The sequence below is a fragment of the Armigeres subalbatus genome, chromosome 3 (assembly GCF_024139115.2).
Source record: "Armigeres subalbatus isolate Guangzhou_Male chromosome 3, GZ_Asu_2, whole genome shotgun sequence".
Lineage (NCBI taxonomy): Eukaryota > Metazoa > Arthropoda > Insecta > Diptera > Culicidae > Armigeres > Armigeres subalbatus.
Window position 1 is genome coordinate 90,976,014 of NC_085141.1, and position 17,323 is coordinate 90,993,336.

At 41.6% G+C, this 17,323-nt stretch overlaps 1 protein-coding gene across 1 annotated transcript in view; it reads left to right on the forward strand.

Annotated features, from left to right (window-relative positions):
• The first annotated feature begins 3,375 nt into the window (after nt 1-3,375).
• The window catches only part of LOC134219086 (putative transcription factor capicua), a 196,324-nt gene continuing 182,376 nt past the window's right edge, over nt 3,376-17,323 (forward strand). The window contains exon 1 of the mRNA XM_062697770.1: nt 3,376-4,075. The gene's annotated coding sequence lies outside the window, so the exon portion shown is untranslated. The remainder of the gene's footprint in view (nt 4,076-17,323) is intronic.

The following is a 17,323-nucleotide window of genomic DNA, read 5'->3' on the forward strand; positions in this document are numbered from 1 at the left end:
TCTTGCGGAGTCCAAAGTATGTACGCCCAGGTAACGCTGGTAAGTACCAGGTAACGCTGGTATGTACGCCCAGGTAACGTTAAGCATTGAAACAAGCCGTACGTACGACTATAACGCTATCACAGAGCTAACAAAATTTATACTTGCTCTCTAATAGCCGTATATAGCCGAAGAGGCGAAATAAAGTGCTAATGGTTATCCATCTGGGTGGTTTCCAGCCACGATGTGTCTTCGAATTTATCGGCTGGTATCATATTTGGGCAGTCATCAGTAAGCCCAAGTACACGAATTCTTTGACCACCTCGATTTCGTCACCACCGATACAAACTCGTGGTGGGTGGCTCACATTGTCTGCCTATAAAGTACTTTGTCTTCGACGTGTTGATGACTACCCAAGCAATCAAAATTACGAATAAAATGGGATGTTTTGGCCTAATCAGCTTGCATTTTAAGTAATTTTTTATATGGTTGGAGCGCAAAAGTAAACTTTGAAGTTCTGTTAAGGTGCCTGAAACTCGATGTGTACCAAGAGTGAACTATTTGGTTCGGTTAGGAACAAATTTAAGTAAAATGTGAACTTTTGGTTGCTTGGGTAGTCTAAACCGGTTTTCTTCAGTCTGATGTAAGTTTTCTTCATCCTCTCAAAGTTACGTGCCATAATATATATGTCGTTGGCGAAACCAAATAACTGGACGGACTTTGTGAAAATCGTACCACTCGTGTCATTCCCTGCCCTTCATATTATCCCCTCCAAAGCAATGTTGAATAGCAGTCACGAAAGACCATCACCTTGCCGCAACCTTCTGCGCGTTTCAAAGGGACTCGAGAATGCCCCTGAAACTCGAACTATGTACGTCACCCGATCCGTCGTCACCTTGATCAACCGTATTAGTTTATCCGGAAATCCGTTTTCGTGCATTAGCTGCCATAGCTGGTCACGATCGATTGTATCATATGCAGCTTTGAAGTCGATAAATAGATTATGTGTGGGCACGTTGTATTCGCGGTTTTTCTGCAATATCTGGCGTACGACGAACAACTGGTCTGTGGTGGGACGTTCGCCCATGAATCCCGCCTGGTACTGTTCACGAACTCTCTTGCAATTAGTGTTAGTCGACGGCCTGATTTTTTTTAAAGTACCTTGTAGGTGGCGTTCAGCAATGTGATTGCGCGTTAAGCCCCAAACGCAATACAACGGAACGGAGACGAAAACGGAAAATTTGACAGTTAGCCCATATATTTTCTGTCAAATTTGCCGTTTCCGTCGCCACTCCGTTGTACAGTGAACGTTCGCTGGTTGGGTTTTTTCTAGTTGGGGCGCTTTTTAGTTGGGGGTTCGCAAATTGGGGCGAAACCCAATTAAAAAGTAGCTAAACGTCAAAATGTGATGTCAAAAACGCGTTGACGTTTTGTTTCCGTGTTTGGCGAGATCAATATTTTCTGGCGCGTAAAATTTTCCTTTGTTCAATGCAAAAAGTAAACAACATTGCCGCTTGTCAAAACGCCCCAATTAGCGAACGGCATTCGCTGGTTGGGGTGAGGTCGTGCCCCAATTAGTGAACGATTACTGTATTGCGTTTGGGGCTTTAGTTGCTGCAATCCAGCTTATCGCCCTTTTTGTGGATGGGCATTGTGATGGACATCTTCCACCCACTCCTGCGACAGAACCTCATCCGCCCAAACCTTGCTAAATACCCAGTGCAGCACTCTATAGCCAGTCCCTCACCACCGTGTTTAAATAGTTCTCCTGGTAGTTGGTCTGGTTCGTCTCTTTGCGGTCTCGATTTTCCTGCTGGCGCTTTTTCCTCTGGAAAATCGAATTTCGTCTGTTCGTCGTTTGCCCTCGTGTGCTTTTGCCCATGCCCACGCTGCATTCTTCACCTGCTGCTGATCTGGGGCCACCGTGCCAAATGCAGCGGTTGCGGTGCTGCCAATTGCGGATCTCTCCAGCCATCTTCAAGAAAAACTGCGCCATGCTGCTCTTCCGTTTGGGAGTGCTACTTCCAGCAGCTGCACGTATACGTCTATACTATAGTCTTAAGATGAGTACAGTAAAAGTTCGCTTATTGGGTTTTTCCTAGTTGGGGCGCTTTTTAGTTGGGGTTCGCTAATTGGGGCGAAACCCAATTAAAAAGCAGCTAAACGTCATGTAATGTCAAAAACGGGTTGACGTTTTGTTTCCGTGTTTGGCGGGATCGATATTTTCTGGCGCGTAAAATTTTCCTTTGTTCAATGCTAAAAGTAAACAACATTGACGCTTGTCCAAAACGCCCCAATTAGCGAACGCTAGTTGGGGTAAGGTAAGGTCGTGCCCCAATGGAGTTTGCTGACGTCTTATCATCTTTCAAGCGCATAGAAATAATAGGATTTGCTTTCATCGGGAAACGTTTTCCGATGAAAACAAATGTTGTCCCGTAAATGCCCTTGAAAGAAAAAGATAATTAGACGTCAGCCATACCAGCCATAAAGCCATACCTTGTTTATGGTTGCAAACGATAGCGCATCGCCCCATTTCGGTCAAACAAGACCGAAAATGTCGAGAAAGCATTTTTCATCTTTCAAACTGAAACGTTCAGGATGATTACCTTCATCATTCCCTGAAAGAAAATCTCGCTTAACTTTCCAAAAGGTCCTAAGTAACATTTTTTTCATGAATTAATTTGAGTACAGCAATCAAAAGCTTTCATGTTGTTCTGTTGATTGCGCTATTCAAATTAATTCATGAAAAAAATGTTACTTAGGACCTTTCGAAAAGTTAAGCGAGAAATCGAATATCGATTTTTTATTTTAGCACCCAATTAGCGAACGATCACTGTAGATCCCTCGGTAGATCCACTTATTCTCCCAAAATGGGTAAATTTTCCAGCAGATGGAAAGAGATAGCAAAGAAAAAGTACCCATTAATGAGTAAACGTGTTTCTCCATGTTGGGCTAGTTTATCGTCTTATAGCCGCCCAATGTTGATGGTAGTGTTATAATACAATGTATTGTTTTTCTGTTATATTTTTTATCCGGGGAGGCACTTCTAATGAAAATGGGTGTTTTTTCACGCATTAATGGGTTTTTTCAAACAACCATGTAGGTAAATGACTTCTGAAATTTGCTTATTTGGCAACCCGATGTGAGACGAAATGCGTGACTCTGGTTGCAAAGCTAATTTCCCTAGGAACGAAAGAGATAGTGAACAAAAGTTGAATGAGTACAAGCGCAACAGCAACAGTATTCGCACCCTGTTCCGATTCGTGATAAACTGTATTGTCATTTTTCTCGCTTGCTCCAACCGAAATTGTATCGCCACGCAGAGTGCCGCTCGCTCTTTCGATGTGCGACCATTTTCGAGTCGTTCTCCTTTCCATTCATTTTCATCATTCATTCGGTTCGAATCGCTGGTCTTTGGCTGCTACGGTCGTGCGTCCGCGATTGCAGGAAAAAATGCAGTGAAAAGTGCGACTTTCGGTTTATTTTCGCATGAAAACTGTGGCACGTGAACTTCCGTCGTGTTTGGTACCGCCAGTGCGTTGGAAAATCGGTGATTATTCGCCCCGGATGGCAAGTGAAAAAAAAAGTTGATCATCGGTGGTGCAGTAATCGATAGGTGAAGAAAAGGTGCAAAAAGCGCACCACAAAATTTGGGATCATTTTTTTCGTTTCTTTTGTGGTGCTAAGCAGGAGAGTGAAGAAAATTTTGTCTTTCTCACGCAACCGAAGAAGAGTACGGATGATAGCAGCAGAGGCACACTCTCGTAGCAGCGTACAGGCGAGAATGGTGATGTGTTGGTTGGCAGTGCACTGTGAGAAATTTTTGGTTTAAAGAAAACACGATGCGTAGCTGAGTGAGTTGTGTTGTGTGATGCAAAAGCTTTGCTATTCTACGAATCAAAATAATGGCGAATGTGTGGGTGTGGGAACAGTGTTTTTATTTTAAATGCTCACGCTATTTTCTCTCACGCGTTACTCCGTTATCTCATTGAACGAGATATAGAGGTGCTTTCACACAAACTGATGAATGAATTTTGGATAAACACGAGATCGAGGTTCAGATTGGTTGCTGCTATCGAAAACAAATAAAATAAAGGTAAGTAATGAAATTCAATATCCTTAAATTTATCTTCCCAGTCTGGCTGAGGCTGCGATTAAATTGTTATTTTATTGAGTACGATATCCTGTTGGTTTACACTTTATATCAGGTTTACACTCCACATAATCGATAAAAGAAACAATCTAATAATACAGTGAATATATGGTTTATAACTGTTTTGATTATGTAGATCGTCGAGTAAATATTATATGGTCAAAAAGGGTGAGAATAGAAGTGTAGTCCAGATACACCCAATATTTTTATTACACGGTTGGTTTTCCAGGTCAGCTTTTTAAATACCACCTGAATTTTCTTCGATTTTTTTGTGAGTTTTTTCATGGGGTTAACTCATAGTTTCATCAACGCTGAAGGTCGTCTAAAACCCACTAAATCAACTAAAACCCACCCGTGTAAAAATAGAAGCGGGTGTATACATGGAGTTAGAATACACATTGACCAAGGGGGAGTTCACTGTGTATTCAATTCTGATTTTCTACTCAATATTGTTGAGATTCGATTGAACTTTTAAGCTTTGTACTATTCTATTTAGTTTTTGTTGAAATGATGTAGTTATACTCAAGACTTTATTAGATCACATTCAGGAATTCGGAAATAGAGTTGATAAATAAGAAACCCTTCAACATTTTTTATGTAGCTGATGGTGGTGGTTATCAATTTTCTTGTAGTCTGGTAGATACAACAAAGACAAACTGTTTACTTTCGGTACTCAGTATTGAAAAACGAAAATAGTTGAATACGACTCCGGCACATAGGTCCAAAAATTAGACTGTTCAGAAAAATATATAAAGCTTTTTTAGTGGAATGTATTCAACCGTCTAAGACGAATTAAGTACTCTTCATTTAATTCCACCAGTTAATTTTCGTTATCTTTGCAGATACGTATTTCGACCACAACTGTGTGGTCGTCTTCAGTGTCTCGTACTTGAGTCGAGTCAAGTACGAGACACTGAAGACGACCACACAGTTGTGGTCGAAATACGTATCTGCAAAGATAACGAAAATTAACTGGTGGAATTATATGTAGAGAATACTTAATTCGTCTTAGACGGTTGAAGCCTTTGTTCTCAAAGCAAAAACTATTAAATAATTGCGATTTTTTGTGAGAAATAAACTCCTCTAATCTTCTAGGCTTTAGCAAGCGTATTGCCTATGGTAGTTGGCTAACAGTTAACTCTCAACATGGCATTTAGATACACTTCCTTAATCCCCAAACGCAATTCAGCGGAACGGCGACGGAAACGGAAAATGTGATAGAAAATATATGGACCAACTGTCAATAATTTTGCCGTTTCCGTCACCGTTCCGCTGTATTGCGTACACGTCCGTTTCAATCTACTCAGAGACTGAGTAAAATTGTATTGCCGTTTCTTTTTTTTTCACGGAAATCTTACTCATTTTACGTAACAATTGGAACAACTCAAATTTTACCACTTTTTACGAAAAATTAGTTAGATTTCCGTGAGAAAAAAAAGAGACGGCAATACAATTTTACTTACTCACTGAGTAGTATACAACGGGCGTGTAGGGGCCTTTAGTTATGAATTAAGAGCATGGATTTGTATATTGTGTGGCAAGCATAATTATATTCTATACCCGAAGAAATTGAATAATGTGCATCGTCAAATATTTCAATCGGATTAAAGAAATGTGGAAGAATTTTCCAAAATAAATCAAAGGAATTTTCGAGAAAATCCGGAAGAATCTCGGGATAACTCGAAAGAATCTTGAGGAAATTTAGAAGAATCTTCCAAGAACATTTGGAAATAAAAATTTGAGGAAAATACTCAAAAAAAATCGAAGGAATAATCCCGGGAAACTTTAGAAAAAAAAACGGAGGAAACATAGAAGAATTTTCCAATGAAATTCGAAAAAAAATCCAGGAATTTGGAAGAATTTCCCAAGGAAATTCGAATGAATTTTCCGGAAAATTTCGGAGTAGTTTTCAAAGGATACCCTGAAGAATTTCATAAGGAAATTCCGAATATATATGTGGAAGAATTTCTCGACGAAATTCGGAAGTATTTTTCGAGGAAATTCCGAGAATTTGAAAGTTTCTTCAGGAGATTTGATGTTTTTTTAAGGAAATAATTTTTCCGACCAACCCGTGAGATTTTTTGGGCGAATTCGTTTTTTTTTTAGCAATTCAAAACAGTTTTTCGCGGAAGTTCAATAGAATTTTCTACGGAATTCGAATGAATTTACCGTCGAAGTTCGAAAGGTTTTCTCAAGTAAAATCTGATTTTTTTCCAAACACATACAGAAGAATTTTATAAGGAAAATACCTTGAAATCGCTCCGGGAAAATAAGAAACGAATCAAGCTCTATCTGGTAAAAGGGCAAATGTCGCAAGAGAGAATTCTCTTCGTCGACTTCCTCTCTTTTAAATAAAAGTGACAAGCAGAGGATTCCTTTGCAATTTATCATCTTAGAATGCAAGCTCGCATTGTTTTCTATCGTGCTGAGGTGATAAACCACAAAGAAATCCACTGCTTGTCACTTTTATTAAAAAGAGGGGAAGTCGACGAAGAGAATTCTCTCTTGCGACATTCGCCCTTATTCCTGTTAGAGCTTGAAATTTTTGAGGAAGTTTGTCCCAAGGAAATGCGGAAACTGCAGGCCTAGTAGCGGGTCTCTTTTTAGTGATTTGGTCACTTTTCATTTGGGTCATTAAGTCTCTTTTTTCACTTTTTTCTGTAAAAAATCTCTATTTTCAACTATTTTGATCAAAATTCAGGCTTAGGGTCCTAAACCCTAAGATCAAAATCCAGGCTTAGTAAAGTTAATCGTCCTAGAATATGGAAAAAAAATAAATAAAATAAAGTGAAGTTTATGTACCCATCGTCCTGGGTTTTTAAGGCTTAGTAATGAAATGATGAATCTAGATAAAATGAACGCTTACATGTGATAGATTCAGTCCGGAAAAGGTATTGGAGAGTAACCGCTCCCTTCGGTGAAGTTTGATTCCACGAAACCAGTACGCTAGACAGGTGCTTTCCCTACTAAGCTACGAAGGACCAACCTCACACAACCCTACTTCATCGACCGCGGTTGCTGTTGAAAATTATAAAAGTAACTTGTTAAAGGGGCTCTATGTCACTGTTTATGATTTTTTATATTGTGATATATTCGCAAGGTTAACTGTAAACCTTGAAAACTGTGAAGCTATATACAATGAATTAAATCATTTATCCTAGATACCATTTGTATGCGAGGAACTACTAAAATAATCATTTGAACATATCTAAAATTATGTTTATTTCAGATATGTTCTAACGAGTATTTTATCACTTTAGACATTTTAGTACTTTATATTTTTATTTTCCGATTAGTACTTTATATTTTTTCAAAATATGTTCTAATGATAATTCGAACATTTGAAAATGCATAAATATTGGAGATTCCGGTCAAAAGTATTGTCAAAGATTTTTTGAATTGATTTACCGTTTGGTATTCCAAATAGACCTTTAGTAGGTAAAGTCTAGCACACTGGTTTTGTGAGATCAAACCCCACCGAAGTAAGTGGTTACCCTCCAATACATTTTTCGAACTAAATCTCACACTGTGCAATTGCACAAATCGAGTTTTAGACATAGTAATTAATTTCCACTCCGAATGGGCTATACTCGGAATATAGACAATTAACTTTGATTATATTGTACTGGATGAACTTTTGGAGGAATTCTTGGAGAAAATACCGGAAGAATCGCTGGAAGAAATTTCCAAAGAATTCTTGGAGGAACTTTCGGAGAAATTCTTGAAGGAGCATTCGGAGAAATTCCTGGAGGAACTTCCGGACGAATTCCTGGAGGAATTTCTGGAAGAAATTCCTGGAGGAACTTCCGGAAGAATTTCCGGAGGAACTTCCGGAGGAATTCCTGGAGGAACTTCCGGAGAAATCCCTGGAGGAAGTTCTGGAGGAATTCCTGGTGGAACTTTCGGAGAAATTCCTGGAGGAACTTTTTAGGTACTTACTGGAAGAACTTTTGGAGGAATTCTTGAAAGACCATTCGGAGAAATTGCTGAAGGAACTTCCGGAAGAATTACTGAAGGAATTTCCGGATGAATTTCTGGAGGAACTTCCGAAGGAATTCCTGGCGAAACTTCCGGAGAAATTTCTGGAGGAACTTCCGGAAGAATTTCTGAGAGAACTTCCGGAAGAATTTCTGGAGGAGCTTCCGGAGAAATTGCTGGAGGAACTTCCGGAGGAATTCCAAGACGAACTTTTGGAAGAATTCCTGGACGAACTTTCGGAGAAGTTCCCAGATGAACTTCCGGAGGAATTTCTGGAGGAACTCCCAGAGAAATTCCTGCAGGAGCTTCTGGAGGAATTCCTGGAGGAACTTCCAGACGAATTCCTAGGAGAACTTCCGGAGGAATTCCTGGAGGAACTTCCGCAGGAATTTCTAGAGGAATTTCTGGAGAAACTTCCGGAGGAATTTTTGGACGAACTTCCGGAGGAATTGCTAGACGAACTTTCGGAGGAGTTCCCAGATGAACTTCCGGAGGAACTCCCGGAGAAATTCCTGGAGGAACTTCCGGAGGAATTCCTGGAGGAATTTCCGGAGGAATTCCTGGAGGATCTTCCTGAGGAAATTCCGGAGGAATTCCTGGAGGAACTTCCGGAGGAATTTCCGGAGGAATTTCTGGAGGAACTTCCGGAGGAATTTCTGGAGGAACTTCCGGAGGAATTTCTGGAGGAACTTCCGGAGGAATTTCTGGAGGAACTTCCGGAGGAATTTCTGGAGGAACTTCCGGAGGAATTCCTGGAGGAACTTCCGGAGGAATTCCTGGCGGAACTTCCGAAGGAATTCCTGGCGGAACTTCTGAAGGAATTCCTGGCGGAACTTCCGAAGGAATTCCTGGCGGAACTTCCGAAGGAATTCCTGGCGGAACTTCCGAAGGAATTCCTGGCGGAACTTCCGAAGGAATTCCTGGCGGAACTTCCGAAGGAATTCCTGGCGGAACTTCCGAAGGAATTCCTGGCGGAGCTTCCGAAGGAATTCCTGGCGGAACTTCCGAAGGAATTCCTGGCGGAACTTCCGAAGGAATTCCTGGAGGAACTTCCGGAGGAATTTCTGGAGGAACTTCCGGAGGAATTCCTGGAAGAACTTCCGGAGGAACTTCCAGAGGAATTCCTGGAGGAACTTCCAGAGGAATTCCTGGAGGAACTTCCGGAGGAATTCCCGGAGGAACTTCCGGAGGAATTCCCGGAGGAACTTCCGGAGGAATTCCCGGAGGAACTTCCGGAGGAATTCCCGGAGGAACTTCCGGAGGAATTCCCGGAGGAACTTCCGGAGGAATTCCCGGAGGAACTTCCGGAGGAATTCTGGAGGAACTTCCGGAGGAATTCGGAGGAACTTCCGGAGGAATTCGGGGGAACTTCCGGAGGAATTCCCGAGGGAACTTCCGGAGGAATTCCGGAGGAATTCCGGAGGAACTTCCGGAGGAATTCCCGGAGGAACTTCCGGAGGATTTCCCGGAGGAACTTCCGGAGGATTTCCCGGAGGAACTTCCGGAGGAATTCCCGGAGGAACTTCCGGAGGAATTCCCGGAGGAACTTCCGGAGGAATTCCCGGAGGAATTCCCGGAGGAACTTCCGGAGGAATTCCCGGAGGAATTCCCGGAGGAACTTCTGGAGGAACTTCCGGAGGAACTTCCGGAGGAACTTCCGGAGGAATTCCCGGAGGAACTTCCGGAGGAATTCCCGGAGGAACTTCCGGAGGAATTCCCGGAGGAACTTCCGGAGGAATTCCCGGAGGAACTTCCGGAGGAATTCCCGGAGGAACTTCCGGAGGAATTCCCGGAGGAACTTCCGGAGGAATTCCCGGAGGAACTTCCGGAGGAATTCCCGGAGGAACTTCCGGAGGAATTCCCGGAGGAACTTCCGGAGGAATTCCTGGAGGAATTCCGGATGGAACTTACTGAGGAATTCCTGGAGGAGATTTTTTTTTCGCTCGTATTTTTGATCGTGTGACTTCAATTTGCCACCAAACTCTTCGCAACATCTCTCAAAAAATCCAGAATAAATCAACGAAAAATCACATGATAATTAGTATACATTAAACATTAAGGATGAGTGAAAAATTGAGAAAATGTAAATCGTGTAAAAACAGAATCCAGTGTATTAATTCTCGGGTACTTATTCAAAAGGACGTATGTGATTTTGTAAACGAAGATTCATAAGTCGATTGGTCCAATCTGATGGCACTCCCATGCAAACCAATACAACGAACAGGTAGCCGAAACCTCCTCCTACCTGTCTGTGGCGATGGATTGCGTGGGAGTGCTATCAGATTGAATAAATCAACGTTCGAATCTTTGTTGGCAAAATCACATACGTCATTTTGAATAAGTACCCGAGAAATTGTTGGATCTTAGTTGGATGACTTGTCGCTGGATTAGTAGCTGTCATCTAGGAAGCATCCATTAATTACGTAACGCTCAGAGGGGGGAGGGAGGTTGCCCGAAGTGTGACAGTCCTTACAAAAATTTTAAATGATTCATGCAAGAAGTGTGACATAGGGGGAGGGGGGTTGAAAATGCCCAATTTTTGCGTAACGTAATTAATGGATCTTCCCTTACTGGAATGTGAGTCTTCGAGAGCGGAAAGTAACTTTCGTCGTCCAGCACGAACGATGTCCCGCGGTAGTTCTTCATCATCCACCGGCACTGCGATTTCACGGTCGCTATCTGCTCGTCCGTGTACTCGGGGGCCTTCTTCGGACAGATGATGTCCTCTATCTTTAGGGTTCGTTGAATCAAGATGTGGAAACAGTGATATTTTCGGCCGGCGTTACGCAAACTCGTTCCGTCCTTGTTGTCGAACAGCTTGTTCAATGCTTCCTTCTTCTTCGTCATTATCTTCACCGGACGGCCTCTATCGGCCTTCCGGATCCACGATAAGGGACGCCAGGATCCGGTAAACTGTTCTCACGGGCACTTTTTCGTCTCGAAAGGGGTCTACCGTAAACTTTTTTTCCACGATGACCATGCGTTTCCTAAAAACCGTACAACACGCGCGAAGTGCTTGCTGTTTCGTCGTCGCCATCGTAGATTGAACTAGGCATGGGCGATACCGATACGATACATCAAAAATCGATATTTTCACTAAGATTAATCGATATTTTGTATCGATTTTTTGAACTGACAGCATCCGAGGAAAAGAAACATGCAATTCTCTTGGAGAGAAAAATTCTACGCTCTTTGCTTTAATTACAAGAAGGTATTGAAATTATTCTTATTTTTTATTGTACATCCGTTACCCGTGACGCACTATTAATGAGTTTAAAAAGATTTTTTTTATTGGTAAATCTAGTATACCTCTTCTCTCATTGAATGGCGCCGGATTGCGTGGGTGGGCACAAATTAGCCCACCAGCGACGTGGGACGCTCTTGTTTACAAAAGCAGTTTCGCCCATTTTAAATATTGGTGTCGAGGTATTAAAAGATTTCATATGTCTAAGACGAGTTTAGTACTTTCCATTTGATTCCACTACGTTTAAATGGAAAGTACTAAACTTGTCTTAGACAGTTGAAGACATTCCACTAAAAAAGCTTAAATCATTTTTCTAAGATGTTTTTGTTAAACAATCATTACTTTTTTTTCATGTTGATAAGATATTCATGTTCTACAGTTACCGATGACACTTCCCACAGGCCACAGACCATACATATCAGCTTGCCGAGTTGTAGATGGCTCTGGCTTACGCTTGATGGTTGCAACCTCTGTTACAAGATTTCATTATATTCTCTGGCTGAACATCATTTCTTTTTACATGCAGCCGACAAGTATACAAGAAATTCAGCATAAATTTCTCCTTTGTTAGAAATGTTTGCATATCATTTCGATTCATTAATTCTCGATCCTCATCTATCACGTTCTTCCAGATGTAAGTTCAAAGTTCATTTTTCTGTCTCTCTTTCTTCCACGCTGGCAAAGTGTTTTCGATTAAGCTTGTAACGTACTACACTGCACTGATTCAAGCGAAAAGGTAATTTGATCCTTCCACAAGCATTGCCAGAGGGATACCTGGCAGTCCGAACAAACATCTACGCTCCACGGTTCCTACTCCTACTCGTGACAGATCCAACGCAACTCCTCTTCATACACATGTAGGTACATCACATACCTATTTATGGAAACACTGACATACAGCATCATCCAAACAGCGCAGAAGATGATGGAGACGCTCTGGTTCTGGCAGACACAGGTTGCCCACCGCAGCACCGTGTGGCGAACGGATGAACGGATTCTCCCCATCATCGCATCGTGCTGGGCTGGCTCTCTGGCCCTTAGTTCCCTCGCTCGCTGAAATGTCGCTATGCTCCGGTGATGTTTAACCAACTACCAACCTGGAGAACGAGCGGCCAGACATTGAGACATTCATAAAGATAGAGGTGTCGAACATGTTCGGACGGGTTCGTCACCTCAACCGTCGCGGTTCGCCCATGCCTACACAAATTCTGATTAGCATTTGACAAGACCTGGACTGGCTCACCGTTGCCGACGGACAGATTTTCTTCTAGTGAGTTGAGTTAGTGGATTTGGCGACGCCAAATGGTGGAAAAACACAGTTACTAATTATGTGGGTAGTTCTTGGTAGTTGTAGTAAAAGAGGCAGCATTGGTGGTGAGTGTTGTGCTGAAAAATCAATGGAGAATAATTAATCGGAAGCAATTAGAAGACGTCAGAATCGATTCGATGCTGCTCCAGTGCTCCTGCACTGCAACTGTGTGCGTAACTGTGCATTGTTTTTTTATTTCACTTGCTGCGGTGGTGGTCCGTGGGAACGTTTGTAGCCTTTTTCGCGTCCACTCGCTTCACACATGGGAACATTGATTGCATGGATACTGCGGGAGATTTTGTTCTACTCTGCGCTACACAACCAACAACCGGAACCGAGAGTGTGTTGACACGCAATCTTTGATAAGTGCTGGTTTTTCGTCGGCTCTACTCTCGTGCTCTTTTCACAGCAATCCACAGATAGCTGGTCATTGCTATGTATTGGTGTATTTTAATCATTATTTTCATCATGGCATACCAATACATAGCGTGCTGGCTGGTGTAAGCCTTTTCCTGAGTGAAATAAATCTAGGAACTTTTTTCAAATGGGCGTAATTGATTCTGACCTTGATTTTTGGAACGGCGATTGTGCTCTTAATTCAAACTATTTTGGTCAACTAATGTACTCAACAGAAAGAATAGATTGCGGACTATCCGGTAGTAACGTCAGTTGAACGAAATTTGGTGAATAGACAGAGTATGAGTCGATTCAAATTTCAAGGTCAAATACAGTTAGGCCTATTTGAAAAAAGTTCCTAGAAATGTTTGAAAGCGAGAGAAAGGCGAAAAGCCAGTAAAAAATTAAAGATCAGGGATATCAACACGGTAGAGACCTAGCAAGTAGCAGCTTCAGAATGGGACTGTGACTGGTAACACGTATGTTTTACGCATAGGTATTTTCGTTTCGAATCTGATCCGCTCTCGTGTCATTTTCCCATTGTTGTTGAAACTGACTGACAGTGTTGCCTGAGAGTGCTCATTGTTTTCAATTTTCTTTTTATATAATCTCTGAATGCTTCCTTGGTTGACCAATATTTAATTTTTTTATAGTTTTTAAGCTATTCATTCGACAGTTGACTAATTATAAAAAATCCTGCACGTGAATAAATATTCCAAAATAAAAAAAAAACCTTACCACAAATTCCCAGCTCCGGAAACCCCAATGTTGTGACCAACTAATCTTGAAATTTCCCCAATTAGCATTAGCATTTAGCAGTTCGCACAAATTCGTAGATGGTACAAGCCAAGATTATTGTATGAGAGTAGCATCACTTTCATCCGTTACCACAGATATTGATTTGGGAGTAATCACTAACTCTTAGATGGAAGCAATGTACTCTCCAATAGTCGAGATCTTTCCTGGCCACGTCCTTGCGAATGTTGAGGAAAGGGAAGGATGATTTGTTGGACACCTACTTAAGAAAGATGCAGATAACTCTACGACCTCTCATAGGTGCCACGGGAGGTTTTGGGATTCTGTGTATAGTTATAACAGTAGGAATCGTTTTGGTATAACGTGAAACACAGAAAAAACTAAGATAGAAATCAAGACAAAATTTTCAAAACGACTTATCTGCTTTTGTAAACAAAGATTCAAACGACGATTTGACGAATCTTCTAGCTCTCCCACGCAAACCAACACCATCAACAGGTACCGAAAACCTTTATCTACCTATTGATGGTTTTGGTTTGCGTGGGAGAGCTATCAGATTCGTCAAATCGTCGTTTGAATCTTTGTTTACAAAAGCAGATAAGTCGTTTTGAAAATTTTGTCTTGAAATACAAAGTAGGAAAGGGTCGAGCCTGGAATTGAACCCACGACCTCCTGCTTATAAGGCAGAAGCGGTAGCCACTAGACCACCGAGCTCGTCTAATCTTGAAATTTCCCCAATTAGTCCACAAACAAAAGTAATCCGCCAATTTATGTGATCGGGAATTGCCTATGCGACTCGAGAATTGCCGAGCTCGAGCTCAAACATTAGAACTTGAAACTATTTATAGGTAGAATCATTTTGATTGCAAAGTATTGAACCATGCTAATATCCAATACTATGAGTTTTCATATGCTCTAGAAAAGTTTTCAGCATGATTACATATTTCGGATTAATAGACAAAAACAAAATCCCAATAATAAAATCCATGTGAAAAAAACTAAAATTGGTAGAGTCTCGAAAGCCAGGAGCAAATTGTGGAAGTAAGACCAGTAAGACTTCAATCTAATAATTAGAAAAAGGCATTTTTAAGGTTCTTGTGAACAAAAAATACGCATTTGTAGGGTTTCAATTAGGAACAGACCAAAAAATACTGAGAACATTTCAAACTAAAACGTTGAAAAGGCAGCTTATCGCAACTTTTTGCAAAACAAAATAGTGATTAATAGAAAGCTATTGCTTTCAACTTTGTAATGAGCATAGAATCACAATGGGCACTCATTGGCGCATATACTTTTGGATCACTTCAATCAAAATAATGAGTATTTTATTTAAATTTGTATATAAAGTTAACTTTAGTTGAGTTCTGTCACCTATATTTGACACAGGAATACTATTTAAAACCCTGATAATGAAGTCGTGAAATAATATTGGGGTTAGCGATGTAATTGAACCCCTACGACGCTAATCTAAAAGCTTTGTCAAACAGCGTTTTAAATTAGAAATCAACACTCATGTTCAATTAAAAATGATGTAACAAAGTCAAAACTAAACAGAACTTCTTCAAACTTCGAATTTGAACCACGTAAGTATTCTATAAAATGAGAAAAATATAATTCCGACTGAAATACGAATTTCGATTTTTGAGGTTTTGGCTGCCTTCGAACCATTGTGCATTGGCCCCGCCCCTTCATTAACTGCACATAATATTTGCGCACAAAACTATAACCAAGGAAACTGGAGTGGGGTCCCGTAGCGTAGTTGGCTACACGTTCGCCTTATAGGCGAATGGTCATGGGTTCTATTCCCAGCTCCTTCACCAAACCCTTGTCAATTGCCGGAAGCGCAGCGCAGTTTTTTCTTATCTAGTCCAAGATTTTTTTATGTACATAAAAAAATCTTGATCTAGTCACAAACTGATTGTCTCACTCATTCACTTATATAATCATTGACTCTTTCACTTTTTCACTCAGTCACATACTCACTCATTCTTTTAGTTACTGACTTGCACACATATTTGCTCGTTATCTCACTAACTCCGTTACCCACCACTTACTTGTTTAACTATTATTATTATTTATTCAAACTAAGGCCTGTGCGATATATAAGAGTGTTCTCCATTCGGCTCGGTCCATAGCTGCAGGCAGTGACGGGAAATGTCGTTTCGATGTCATGGGACTAATTTGCTAATATCTTTTTTCACACATTATTTACAATTATGTTTTTTATATAAACATGTAGCCCTCAAAGGACCCTATAACTTTTTCTATTAGGTCATTTCTCTGAATCTGATATTGGTGGCGTGAGAGCCGAATTAGTGTCAAATGACATTAATGTCATGACATTCCGTGACATTTTTTAAATTTTGCTCTCATGGCTTAGACTTTGTATTTAGAACAATGATCTGTTCGACAAAGTTCTAGGATCTTTTAAGCATTAAATGTTAATCTAAAAATCCGAATTGATAATAACTTCTGAAAAAAGTTATTAGCAAATTAGTAATTGCAATCCCACGACATTTTTTTGACATTTCCCGTCACTGGCTGCAGGTCGCCAACCACGCAGTCTACGGAGGGTCCGCAAGTCATCTTTCACCTGATCGATCCACCTTGCCCGCTGCGCACCTCGCCTTCTTGTACCCGTCGGATCGTTGTCGAGAACCATTTTACCCGGGTTACTGTCCGACATTCTGGCTACGTACCCGGCCCACCGCAGTCGTCCGTGAAGTCGCGGTGTGAACGATGGATGGTTCTCCCAGCAGCTCATGCAACTCGCCTCCTCCACGTACCTTCCGCCATCTGCACCTTCCTTTGGAAAACTCCAAGTGCGCGTTGGTCCTCCACGAGAATCGGCTAGGTCTCGTGTCCGTAGAGGTTTGATATGGCGGCGAACTCTATTCGATCGGAGCGTCTTGCGGAGTCCAAAGTACGTACGATTTCCAGCCACTATGCGTCTCTGAATTTCTCTGCTGGTATCATTTTCGACAGTCACCAGTGAGCCCAAGTACACAAATTCTTCTACCACCTCGATTTCGTCACCACCGATGCAAACTCGCGGCGGGTGGCTCACATTGTGTTCTCTTGAACCTCTTCCTATCATGTACTTCGTCTTCGACGTGTTGATGACGAGTCCGATTCGTTTAGCTTCCCTCTTCAGTCTGATGTAGGCTTCCTGCATCTTCTCTTCGTATTACCCCTTCCAAAGCGATGTTGAATAGACCATCACCTAGCCGTAACCCTCTGCGCTTTTCGAAGGGACTCGAGAATGCCCCTGAAACTCGAACTACGCACATCACCCGATCAAAGCGACGGATCAACTGTGTCAGTTTATCCGATAATCCGTGTTCGTGCATTAGCTGCCATAACTGGTCCCGATCGAATAGATGATGTGTGGGCACGTTGTATTCTCGGCATTTCTGCAGTACTTGGCGAATGGCGAACACCTGATCCGTGGTGGAGCGTTCGTCCATAAAACTCGCCTGGTACTGCCCCACGAACTCCCTTGCAATTG